Source organism: Oratosquilla oratoria, chromosome 28, assembly GCF_046742065.1.
Source record: "Oratosquilla oratoria isolate Oo_2021 chromosome 28, ASM4674206v1, whole genome shotgun sequence".
In the NCBI taxonomy this organism is placed as follows: Eukaryota; Metazoa; Arthropoda; class Malacostraca; order Stomatopoda; family Squillidae; genus Oratosquilla; species Oratosquilla oratoria.
The window spans coordinates 38,100,109-38,112,528 of NC_134804.1; the positions used below are offsets into that span (position 1 = coordinate 38,100,109).

Consider the following 12,420-nt stretch of genomic DNA (forward strand, 5'->3'; position numbering starts at 1 on the left):
ACACATTGATCAACTATAAAATCTCCTCACACACACATTGATCAACTGTAGAATCTCCCCCACACACACATTGATCAACTGTAGAATCTCCCTCCCCCCCCCCAACACACACGTTGATCAACTGTAGAACCTCCCCCCCCACACACACACATTGATCAACTGTAGAATCTTCACCCTGACATAGGTTAGGTTAGGTTTGTTTAAGTAAGATTAGACTGAATCACGAGCCATAATCAAATGGAGAATGTTAGATTAGGTTATGTATCACGAACCATAATCAAATGGAGAATGTTAGATTAGGTTATGCATCACGAGCCATAATCAAATGGAGAATGTTAGATTATGTTATGCATCACGATCCATAATCAATGGTGAATGTTAGATTAGGTTATGCATCACGAGCCATAATCAAATGGAGAATGTTAGATTAGGTTATGCATCACGAGCCATAATCGATGGAGAATGTTAGATTAGGTTATGCATCACGATCCATAATCAAATGGAGAATGTTAGATTAGGTTATGCATTACGAAACATAATCAAATGGAGAATGTGAGCATCGAATGTAGAATGTCCACCCCAGCAACATTTAAGTGTACAATCTCTTCCAAAAGCGCACGCATGTGTGTGTTTATGAGGGAGGGGGTTCCTACTGTCGAGAATGACTACCGTATCCAGGAATGTTGAGTTACCAATGTATCATTTTTGTTACTTATGTATTAATTTGTCATCTGGTGACTTCTCAGTCTTGAGTATTGGTTCAGGTGTATTGCATTTTTAATTCCCATATATGGGGATTATCTATTATATGTACTGTGCAACATTTTCGCCTCAATTAAGGTGAAGTTGTACCTCCCATAGACCTTTGGCAACGATAGGTCAACGGTCACTTTGGCGTTCGGCGCGAGGTCGGACACCTATTTACTTAGTCCGAGACATGATCTGAAACTGACCAGAAGTGCAAGTGATTCGTGATTGCGAGTGATATGAAATTTTACTCAAGTCACAGACTTCATATAAACCAGATAATGTCAAATGCAAATATGACGAGGCGTGTACTATACTAGTGAGGGGACGCGTTCTGTGAGAGAACCAGTCTCCCCTCAACACGTACGTTTATCCTTCCCTCCATTCATACCTATATCTCAGACTTCGCCTAAACTCGGCGCACATCGCCACCACCAGAACAAAGACGAAGAAAATCACGAAGTAGCCCCACGGCCACGGTAAGTTATAATAACATATTGGAATATTAAAAACAAAGGATTATACCTGAAATAATTATTACAATAATCAGCAAAGGCACATTATACTTTGTGCACTAATTGAACTTTCTCAGGGTTCGATAAGTCTCTGTCGATCACATGTATTTTGTTTGTTTGTTTCCAATGTGAACGTTGTAATTTCACAGGGGTTTCCTTGTGTTAACTCGGTGGGGCGGTCACCTAGATTAAACTTACACTGTTAGCATTATGTATTAAATGGTATGGGGAAATTTGTTGGATGTCATGATATTCAATATCATGACACCAACAGTGGAATAAATAATAGGGTAGGTCAGGTTTAATGAGGGTTATACTTATTGTCACCAATTTATGCAACCGAATAATTGTCACCCCAAATATCAACAGTGGAGTAAATACTAGATTAGGTTAGGTTGTCATCAATTTATACAACTGAAGAATCGTAAACCCAGGATGGCCAACATGAAGAATTGTCACCCTGTGGAAGTCAGGGGCGACGATTCTTCGTGGTCGACAAAGATCTCACTAAAGCCCCAAAAGTATTGAATGTAAAAAGAAAAATGAGTAATTCAGTCATCCGGAGGGTAAAGAAAAAATTATTTGAATGTAATTTACATTTCTTGACATCTTTTTGGTTCTAATATTTGGTCATGCTGCAAATTTGACTAATCCGTGGCAGGTAATAGGGTCACAGAAAAAAATACACAATTTTGGATAGGAAAAAAGTCATGGGAAAAACATCATCATTGGAAGTCACAATTTATATAATTTCCATGAACAATTAACGTAATAAAACCGGGAATATTTCAAATAAGTTAACTAGCAGTACATGACCTCTACATATTGAAAACAGTATTTATACATGATGACATAACATGTATGTAAAAATCACGTTTTGTTAAATATCTTAAGAACAGTAAGGTTATCATAAAAACTAGTCAGTCATTTAATGACATTACATGACATGTACAGATTGAAAATAGCTTACATAATATTGTGGCATTACGTGTATATTCAGTGTTTTAATGCTGATGATTAAGACGAATATTCCAGTCGATTTCACAAAGAAATTGCTAGTCTTGCAGTCCTCACGTCCAACTACACTCAAATTGTGCATGCGTAGATGAAGTCTTGTTTCAAGGGAGTTGCCGACAGCATCCTGCTAGACAGTGATGCACACTGCGCTTCTTCATACTGAAACCATTTAATGGCACGCCAGGCTGAAGGATAGTAGAGGCCAACAAGGTTGAAATAATTATCATATTATATTCCATAGGTGGGGGCAAACATAAGTAGAATGTGGCGCATTCTCAGAGTCATCAGGGCATCGGACATGGCAACTGGCTGCTGAATTAGTCGAAAGGAGCCATAATATAAGAACAATCGAAGTTACTGAGCAACTCTTCGGATTCAGGTGCACCTTGTAGATTTTTTTTTTTTTTTTTTTTGAGGAATGTCATGGCTTCAACGTCTTTCGCCGAAAAAAAGCTCGAGTAGGGTAGTAATGCCACAATACAAACGAATCTCAGCCTTGGTATTATACTGTGTTCCAAAACATAGAAACATTGCCCTGTTTCTGATTTTTTTGTAACCTGGATTCGACTAGGTCGACTAGGTCGACAAGGTCCATGTAGAGTGTAGACCTTAGTACTGCATGGCCTTTTCCCGCTCGAGTTCTGATTGTCGCTAGGCGATTTTTTTCACTCACTGATCTTTGTGGGTTACACTGGTTGGTCGAATGCCCGCTTATATTCACTCCCATCGGTAAAACCGATGCACAATTTGATAACTAGTTCACCATAAGAGGGAAAAGTACGGTTAGACTGGAAATCAACAAATGTGATACTAATACATAAACGAGTTAACAGAGAAGTAGATTTGAATTAGTGTATTGTTATATATTCTAAGCTATTCCAATTATGTATGCATCTATATGGAAAACTGCATTTCTTTACATCCTGTAGGTACGCATGGTAAAGGAGAGCAGGAGTGGGAAAGGAGATGACAGATGGGTTGATGAAATATTACCGAGATACTTTGGACACAGGGAAAGAATGAGTGATGGAAGATTAGTGAAAGAGGTGTGGAAGGAGTGAACTTGAGGGGACGACCGAGGATTATATTATGGTTGGAGTGAAAGGGGCATTGAGAAAGGGAATTGACAACATCAAAAGTGACAAAATTTTCACATTGAATGAGAATCAGACAAGAAACAATGGTCTCAAACTGTCCGGAAATAGATTCAATTTGGAAGTAGGTAGAAACAACTTCGTCAACCGTGTAGTTAATGAATGGAATAAACTTCCTGCACAGGTAGTGCAATGTAGTTCAGTTCAAAGCTTTAAGAATCATTTAGATAAACACGTAAGCAAGATGCTGTAATGATTATAATTTATTTCATATCATTTGGTTTTCTTTTGTTATAATTTGTCTGTTTTGATTTTCATTTATTATTAGTTATATGTCAATTCATTATTATTTACTATTTACCTATTTGTTTATTATCTAACTATACCTATGCATTTATTTATGTATTTTATTTGTTATCTACCTTATTATAGTTTTTATTTATTAGTTTATTATTATGATTTTTTCGCATCCGACCCAGATATGGACCAAAAGGTCTCCTGTCGGCATGCTCCGCCTTTGTAATCCTTTGTAAAGAATGTCTATTGAACAAGGGAGAAGGCAGGAGATATGATGAGGTGGACAGTGCCTGTAGATATGATGCTGCTATGCGAGGAATGGAGGGGGGGGGGATTTATGTGTGAATTATATTTTTACGCAGCCCTAAGGGCTTACATTTTTACACAGCCCTAAGGGCATGAGGGAGGGGGGACGGGGGTCACCGAATAAGTGAAGTGGCTATGCAATAATTGTTTTTATACTTTGTTTGCAATTCAAATTGTTATTGTTTTTATTGTACTGCAATTCACCGTCTTACATTGGTTGAAATTATTGTTGAAATTGTGTACTATTCTGAAATATATTGTATACAATTTATTATTCAGACTTTTATGTCACAATATTGTTTGAAGTTGAGAAATAAATTGCAAATATCCAATCAAATTTTACACTCCATTGCTGATCCTTCCAAGAAATTCTGCTGATCTGCTTGGAGAATAGGCTGGCTCTGGTGATGATCTACTGCTGATCTAGGTAATCAAGATGGCTCAAATGGCGACAAAGTAAGGTGTCGGCGAAAAGTGCATTTGTCTAAAACTTCAAACATTTCTAACTCTGAGCCTGGTAATCCAGGAAATTTCACACAGAACGCAAATATTACCAAATATTTTAGAAATGTAACACCAAAAGTACAATTTTTTATGTGTCGACGAAATGTCACGTTCGACGAAACGTCGTGTCGACGAATTGTCCCATTTGACCAATTGTCGTGCACCCAAAGGTACTACGTGTATTTCTAAGATAACAAACATCCATTCATAAGTAATTTCTTGCACTTTAGCATTTGTTTTGAATTTCAGCACTTATCCTATCTCCCAAATCTAAGCTGAGCATTCCTATTGATGCATTATGCATAAATATTTTAGTTACTGTGTAACAGTAATGATATAGTAGTAATAATTAATTTATGAGATGTGGGAAAGTGTCTACCTATATGTGAGAAAATGTCCACGTGGGAAAGTGTGTGTGCGCAGATGTCATGTAAGAAAATGACCATGTGGGAAAATGTCCGTATACCGCTTGCGGCAGGGTCAGAGGAGGGATTAAGGGAGTTAGTGAGGGAGCTTGGGAAGGTATGATCTAGGAAAAAGTTGAAGGTAAATGTGGGTAAAAGCAAGGTGATGAGATGTACAAGGGTAGAGGATGGCAACAATTTGGAAATCTAAAAGGAGAGAGGCTGAAGAAAGTGGATACTTTATGTATTTTGAAAGTTTGAATGTGTTTGAAATGAAATGTCTGAGAAGTATGGTAGGGATTGCAAGATTGGAAAGAGTGAGACATGAGGGGAGGAGAGCAGGAGTGGAAAAAGAGATAGCAGGAAGGGCTGATGAAAGATTATTGGGATGGTTTGGACACATGGAAAGAAGGAGTGGTGAAACTTTAGTAAAAGAGGTGTGGAAGGCAGATGTGGAAAAAGTGAACTTGAGGGGACAACCGAGGATGAGATGGATAGGGTGAATGGGGCTTTGAGCTAGAGGGGAATGTATGTTGAGCAAAGTAAGAAGGCAGTTAGGGATGAGTGGAGAATAACTGTGCATGGATGATACTGTTATGCAAGGAAGCGGGGGATGGGGGAGTAGAGGATGTTTATGTGAATGATATTTTGATACAGCCCGTCTCTTTTTCTGCATGAAGGGATGGAGAGGTGGGGATCACCGTTTAAATGCAACAGCCTTGGTATGGATGTACTTTATTCAGCTCTATTTGTCCTTGTTCTTTATTGAGATTTGAAATGACACTATTTGTCCTTTATTTTGAAATATTTTTGACTGGTAGTTCAATTTCCTGCTCTCAAGATGTGATTACAAAAGCGTTTACTTCTTGTAAGAGTGCAGACTCTGTCAAATCTGCAGTCTGCACAATACCAGAAGCACAGAGCGGCAGACCGCAGACCAGGGTGTAAAATTAGCCATATTTTATGTATAACTCAAATCTCTATAATAATAATAAAAATAAAAACACTCATTTTGGGAATACCAGAAAATCGTAAATTATGTTACTAAATATAAGAATCACATCCAAGAAAAAAAAAATGAAAACAGAAAGAAAGGAGGTGCCGCTGGATGTTTGGAAAGGCCTATCAACTGACTCACGAAGAATCAAAACAAATATGGCGTATTATACACAGGGCCCAGACAAGGGGAGGGACAGGGGGGGCAATGCCCCGGGACGGCACCTTTGGTGAAAGGGAGGTAAAGCAAATTCCCCCTAATGTACTTTTAAGGCATGGTTTATTTATCATGAATTGTGTGTATAAACGTTGTTTTGTGGATGAATGTTACATGTGAATCGTGATAGTGACCATCAGATGTAGAAGGTGGTGGTAGTTGTGGTGTGTGTGTGTGGGGGGGGGGCACTTGCCCAAGTCGGGCACCTGATTATACAACAACGCCCTTCACAAAACCGAGCCGTAATATATTCTAAATATTACAAGAGCAGTGAAATCTGTGAGAGAAAATTGCAATAGTAATAGTACTGCCAACATTTCAGGTTATTATCAGATAGAAATATTAATTGGAAGTGTTTTCAAGACATAATTTTTACATTGGTACAAGATACTGATTAACAGATTAAGCCCAACTTTTCAAGTGCTAGCATTTCGATTTCAGTTCACATTTCAAGTTATGCGCCTTTTAGATACATTTTATCATGGTTGGTGAAAAATTATAATTAGTTATTATTATTTTCAAATTCAATACAGCTAGTGACATCATCGTGAACCTGTGAGGCCCAGTACTTGTTGCTCGTTCAGCTGGATGCTAATTCTCTTGCACCACAGCACCCCCCAAATGGCCAAGGACTCTATAGAACATTTCTCTAAGTATGTTAATTTCAGGAGTTTGAAGTTATTAAGAAATTCTGGGCTTTATGTGTAAGCATAATTTGCTTTTTCACAAGCTAAATAGACCTATCATAGCCTATGCTATATTCACATATTATTTGAAATATCTTCTAACGGTGTCTGTGCGACTGTGCGGATATGATTGGTCATTGACCTTTTCTTGGCCTGCTTTAAGTGCATGCATCGACTCTAGGCATTGTTTCGCAATACATTTTATTTCAATGATAAAATCAATTATTTTCTTTCATAGGGTTTTAATACATTAGTAAGGCGGGACTGCTTAATATTTTGTAGTGATGGAATCCTCAAAGAAAACGAAGAGATTGTGCAACTCTATAACAAAGACTGAGAAAAGGAGTACGGATGGTCGGAAGTAACTAATAATCCACAAGGGGAAAGTACATTATTTGTAATAGTTCATTTAAAATTGGCTATATGGGTGTTGTAGCTATCAAACAACATATAACTTCTGATAGTCATGATAGTAACTGAATTTTTTCGTAAAAGCGAATACAAAAGAAGATACTGTAATTGCTTCAGAAGTAGCTCAGATATATCATGCAGTTAAACACAATCATTCCTACAACTCCCTTGATTGTAGCTTGAAATTGAATTAAAAACTTTACCAGGATTCCAAAGTAGCTGGAAAGATATCTAGTGGGCGGGCCAAATCGGAGGCCATAGTTACAAATGTGTCATGTAAAAAAGCATTAGAAGTAGGATTTTAAATATTTTAAACAATATGATTCTCCGCTATATTTTTGCCTTCAAATTTATGCTTCTAACCACAAAAACAGGAAAATGTTTCCCGTGCGTGTTCAATATTTCAATATGGAATATGGTGGAGTGAATTGCATTAGTGAGTTATTGAGAATGCTGATGAAAGTGCAGATGGAAAGTTTAGATGTTTGAGAAATACTGGACAATTTGCAACTTGACTACGAAAGAGTTTCATGTTTTATGGACGGTGGTTCGAACCCTGCCACCGGCGAAGTTGAACCAAGGGCATGGTTCATTAAATTCCACGCCTCTGTAAGGGACACCGTCCTAGCCTCCCAATAGGGTGGAGTTTGTGACGTTAAACCATAAGAACACAAGAATGAAGGAGACTGCGAGAAACCATAAGGCCTACACTAGGCAGCTCCGTATCCATCACCACCTGTCATCCCTATCCATAACCATAAAGTTGTCAAATCGTTTCTTAAAACAACTGATAGTTTCAGCGCTTACTACATGGTTACTAAGTCTATTCCATTCGCCGACCACCCTATTAGTAAACCAATTCTTGCCTATTTCCTTCTTAAATCTAAATTTGTCCAGTTTAAATCCATTACTTCGAGTCCTGCCCTGTTGTTTTAATATGATGACCTTGTTAAAACCTTTGGTCCACTTGAACACCTCTATTAAATCACCCCGCACTCTGCGTCTTTCCAGAGTGTAAGTTAAGGTGCCTAAGCCTCTCTTCGTAAGGCAAATATCCGAGTCCATGTATCTTTTTTGTCATTCTTCTCTACTGATTCTAGTGAATTTACGTCCATTCTGGAGGACGAAGACCAAAACTGTAACGTATAGTCAATGAAGGGTCTAACTATCCCTAGATAGAGTTTGATAATTACCGTCCTAGCAATGAAACCTAATGCTCTGTTAGCTTTATTCCTGGCTACTGCACTGTTTCCTGGATTTAAGGTCCGGACCCACTAGAACTCCCAAGTCTCTCTCGCACTCAGTTTTATCTAAGCTGTATCTATTTTCGGGGTTGTGTAGCCCTACATTTAACACGCTACACCGACCATGTGAACAATTTGTTAAGATCATCCTGCAGAATATCTACGTCGTCTCCTAACCTAATTTGGCGTCCTATTTTAGTGTCGTCCGCAAACTTACTAACATCACTATTGAACAACAAGGGACCCAAAACCGAGCCCTGGGGGACCCCACTAGTAACTATGCCCCACCTAGATTTTACTCCATTTCTGGTGACCCGCTGTTTTTCTGTTACTAATCCAAGCTCTAATCCATTCTAACACTTTTCCTCCTATGCCATGGGCTTCAATTTTATCTAGTAGCCTTGTCGAACTCTTTGCTAAAGTCAAGGTAAATAACATCGTAATTATTAATGTTATCTGACGCCTTATATACTTTAGTGTAAAAGGATAGAAGATTAGTCACACATGACTTACCGTTGGACAAACCATGCTGTGTATCACGAATTAAATTATGTCTTTCGATGTGTTCTCTGAGTCTATTTACTATTATTGATTCAAGCATTTTTCCAATAACCGATGTCAAACTGATCTGTAGTTCCATATAGACGATCCATCTCCCTTCTTAAAAACAGGAACGTTTGCCTGCCTCCAAGCAGTAGGCACAAAACCAGTGTCTAGCGATTTATTAAACATCACTTTCATCCACACATTTTACATAATTCAGTAAAAAGTGCATTGCAAAACTTGAATGTAGATGTAGAAAACATTATCCTAAAGATATAAGGGCATTTTTCACTAGCGGCAAAAATAACTGAAACTCTCAAAGTATTTAATTTATTTGTAGAGACAGAATATATAGAGATTCTTCGGCATGTTCCTACTAGATGGCTATCACTTCAGCCATGTATTGAAATAATTCTACTTTCTTGTAAAGCCTTGATTCCTATTGTAGACCAACTGATTGTTCTAAACAATTATATAAACTTCTTAGCACTGATGATGGTTATTGAAATATATCTGTTGTTCTTGCAACATGTAGGCTAATAAAGGTATTCAAATTTTCAACCAAAGAACTTGAAAAGACTGAAACTACAGCAGTAGATATTTTTCAATATCATGGCAGATTTAAGAAACAACTTAATATCTCCAAATGCGTAAGAATTTTTCGGCTATCAAGTTCAACAACAAATGAAAAATTTATGTACTGAAGAGGCTCGATAGTTGAAGACTAAATCTTTTCTTACTTCTGCCATCACATATTTGGAAAAAAGAATAGATTTCGCAGAAAATTCAACATTAAACAAATGATCAAATCTAAGTTTCTCAGACCATTCATTCCCAAAGTTTCAGAAACTTGTAGTAGTCGTAGAACATTTGAAGTTATAATGAAATCTTAAATTAAAGATGGGTGAACTGTTTGATGAAGTAATGTTAATTTAAAGAAACTTCGACACTATCAAAAGCTGAACTCTTCATAACCTCAAAAACAACAAGCAGAAAGTGGTATTTTATTTTTAAATCTATTGACTTTAAATGTATCAATGTTTTCAAAATAGTTTCTTTTGTACTATAAATTCCTGGCACACCATCTTATTGTGAGAGAGTTTTTAGTTTAATATCTTAATGGCGAGATGAAAGGAACCGATGCTCTGTTGAATTAGGAATGAACTTCTCATATATTTTAACATAAAAAATAGTTTTTTTTTTAATTCGTTAAAAACGTCAAAGATGATACAAATTTTCTAAAATATAAATGCCTTCTCATTCTTGTTTTTGTATTTTGATTTAGGTAAGAGAAATGTAAATTTGAACTGCATGTAACATTGGCATCTACGAGTATTATGATCTACAGCCAAATAAATAAATACCAATAAAATTTTCATGTCCTTTATTGTTGGCGGAAGCAGGGATGACTGTCATCCATAAGGGGTACGCAGACATTTGCCCACAAGACAGTTGCCCACAGGACAAGAGTGAAATGAGTGGGAATAGGTTCGTGCCTCTGACTTACCTACCTCCCTCATAAGGGATGAAATGTTTACAAAGTATTATAAAGGCGGAGCATGCCGACAGGAGACCTTTTGGTCCATATCTAGGTCGGATGCGAAAAAAAAATAAAAACTATAATAATGCAAATAACAAATAAAATACATAAATAAATGCATAGGTATAGTTAAATAATAAACAAACAGGTAAATAGTAAATAATAATTAACATATAACTAATAATAAATGAAAATCAGACAGACAAATGATGATAAAACAAAAACAAATAATGTAAAAAAAAATTATAATCATTACAGCATCTTGCTTAAGTGTTTATCTAAATGATTCTTAAAGCTTCGAACTGAACTACATTGCACTACCTGTGCAGGAAGTTTATTCCATTAATTAACTACACGGTTGGCAAAGTTGTTTCTACCTACTTCCAAAATGAATCTACTTCCGGACAGTTTGAGACCATTGTTTCTTGTCTTCGTATATAGCTATAAAATATGAAGCTATTTGTTTTTACATTCCTCATTGATATAAATATCTACCTGAATTTAACATTAGTTATAAAATCTTATACAAAACTGAAAATGGGCTGAACCATGCTTTTGATTTTGAATGTTTACTCAAAATAATTGAGTTCACCATTTGCGACTAGTTGCGTCCAACTGTGGAAATATGCATTTTTGTACACATTAAATGCTAAATTATAAACAATAATCTGTTTTTTTTTAATTCATCTACATCTATATATGTCACATAGATTCAAATAAATTGTTCTATTTGGTCATGTTTGCTTGATGTCATCACTTTCCATGTTTCCCATTGCGTCCACAGCGTTGTGGTTGTTGTGGACCCCTGTCCAACATGTTGAAATAAAGAGACTAATATTATTTCAAGTACCCAATCTTATATATATTTTACGTCGATACTGATTTTGTACATTCACAGGAAAACATGAACAGTAGCCTCATACAATACATCGAAAATATGTACAGGTAAAACATTCAAACTGGTTAATATCACAAATGTAAACGAAGCAAACATAGTCATGCCTTCCTAGCATGTACGTTTACAGCACTATAATGAAAATAACACGGATCATTAGCATACCATATTGCATAATGAGTTATTTCAGTAAATTTTTAGAAGTGCACATCTATGCGATACAGTAATAAAAAATAAATTTATTCGACATATAGATGAAAATTAATAAAAAAAAAACAGTTTATTGTATATGATTTAGTATGTAATGTGTTAAAATTGGACGCAAATTATTTTTCTTACTTTCATCTCATTATCGCCATAACATGCGTCGAGGGAATTTCAGGCGCTACATTGGGAAATCTTAATTTCTTTATATGCAATATCTAATTAAATTGAAATGTGTAAATATGTGTGTAGAACTGTCTACAGTACTCAAGAAAAAAATGAAGTATACTTTTTTTACAAATAAGTTTACATGTTCTCTTAGGTAATAATGAAAATAGCACACCAAGTGTGCATTACGTTATAAAGAAAAGTAAATTATTTATCACGTTTAAAAGGATAAAATTAATGTGGCCAAAACGTCCAAGGTCGACAATTTCATGAGGCCAAAACGTTCGGACCGAAACGTCCCGCATTCTACCTTAGTAAATGAAATGATAGAAGCGCTGTACTCGTACGCTACAGTTCGTAAGAATATCCTTCGTAAATGGAAAAATGCAATAAATTACATCACAAACCACAATCGACGATAATATTTCGTCTTTAAATTGTAAACAGTTGGTGATCAAAAGAATGATTTCATGCGCTTTCTATTCCCAGGATGTTTTTTTTTTTTCTTTTTTACTTCGATTTCAAAATTTTTATTCCATTTACTTCACGTTTCATCTATTTACATCTATTATATTTTCGTTTTCTTTCTTTTTATATACCATGAGTTCCTCCCTTAGCCTAGTCCTACTCCC

At 36.2% G+C, this 12,420-nt stretch overlaps 1 protein-coding gene across 1 annotated transcript in view; it reads left to right on the forward strand.

Annotated features, from left to right (window-relative positions):
* Positions 1 to 956: 956 nt before the first annotated feature.
* Positions 957 to 12,420, forward strand: part of LOC143040171 (uncharacterized) — an 81,506-nt gene continuing 70,042 nt past the window's right edge. Inside the window, exon 1 of the mRNA XM_076210838.1 lies at positions 957 to 1,226. The gene's annotated coding sequence lies outside the window, so the exon portion shown is untranslated. The remainder of the gene's footprint in view (positions 1,227 to 12,420) is intronic.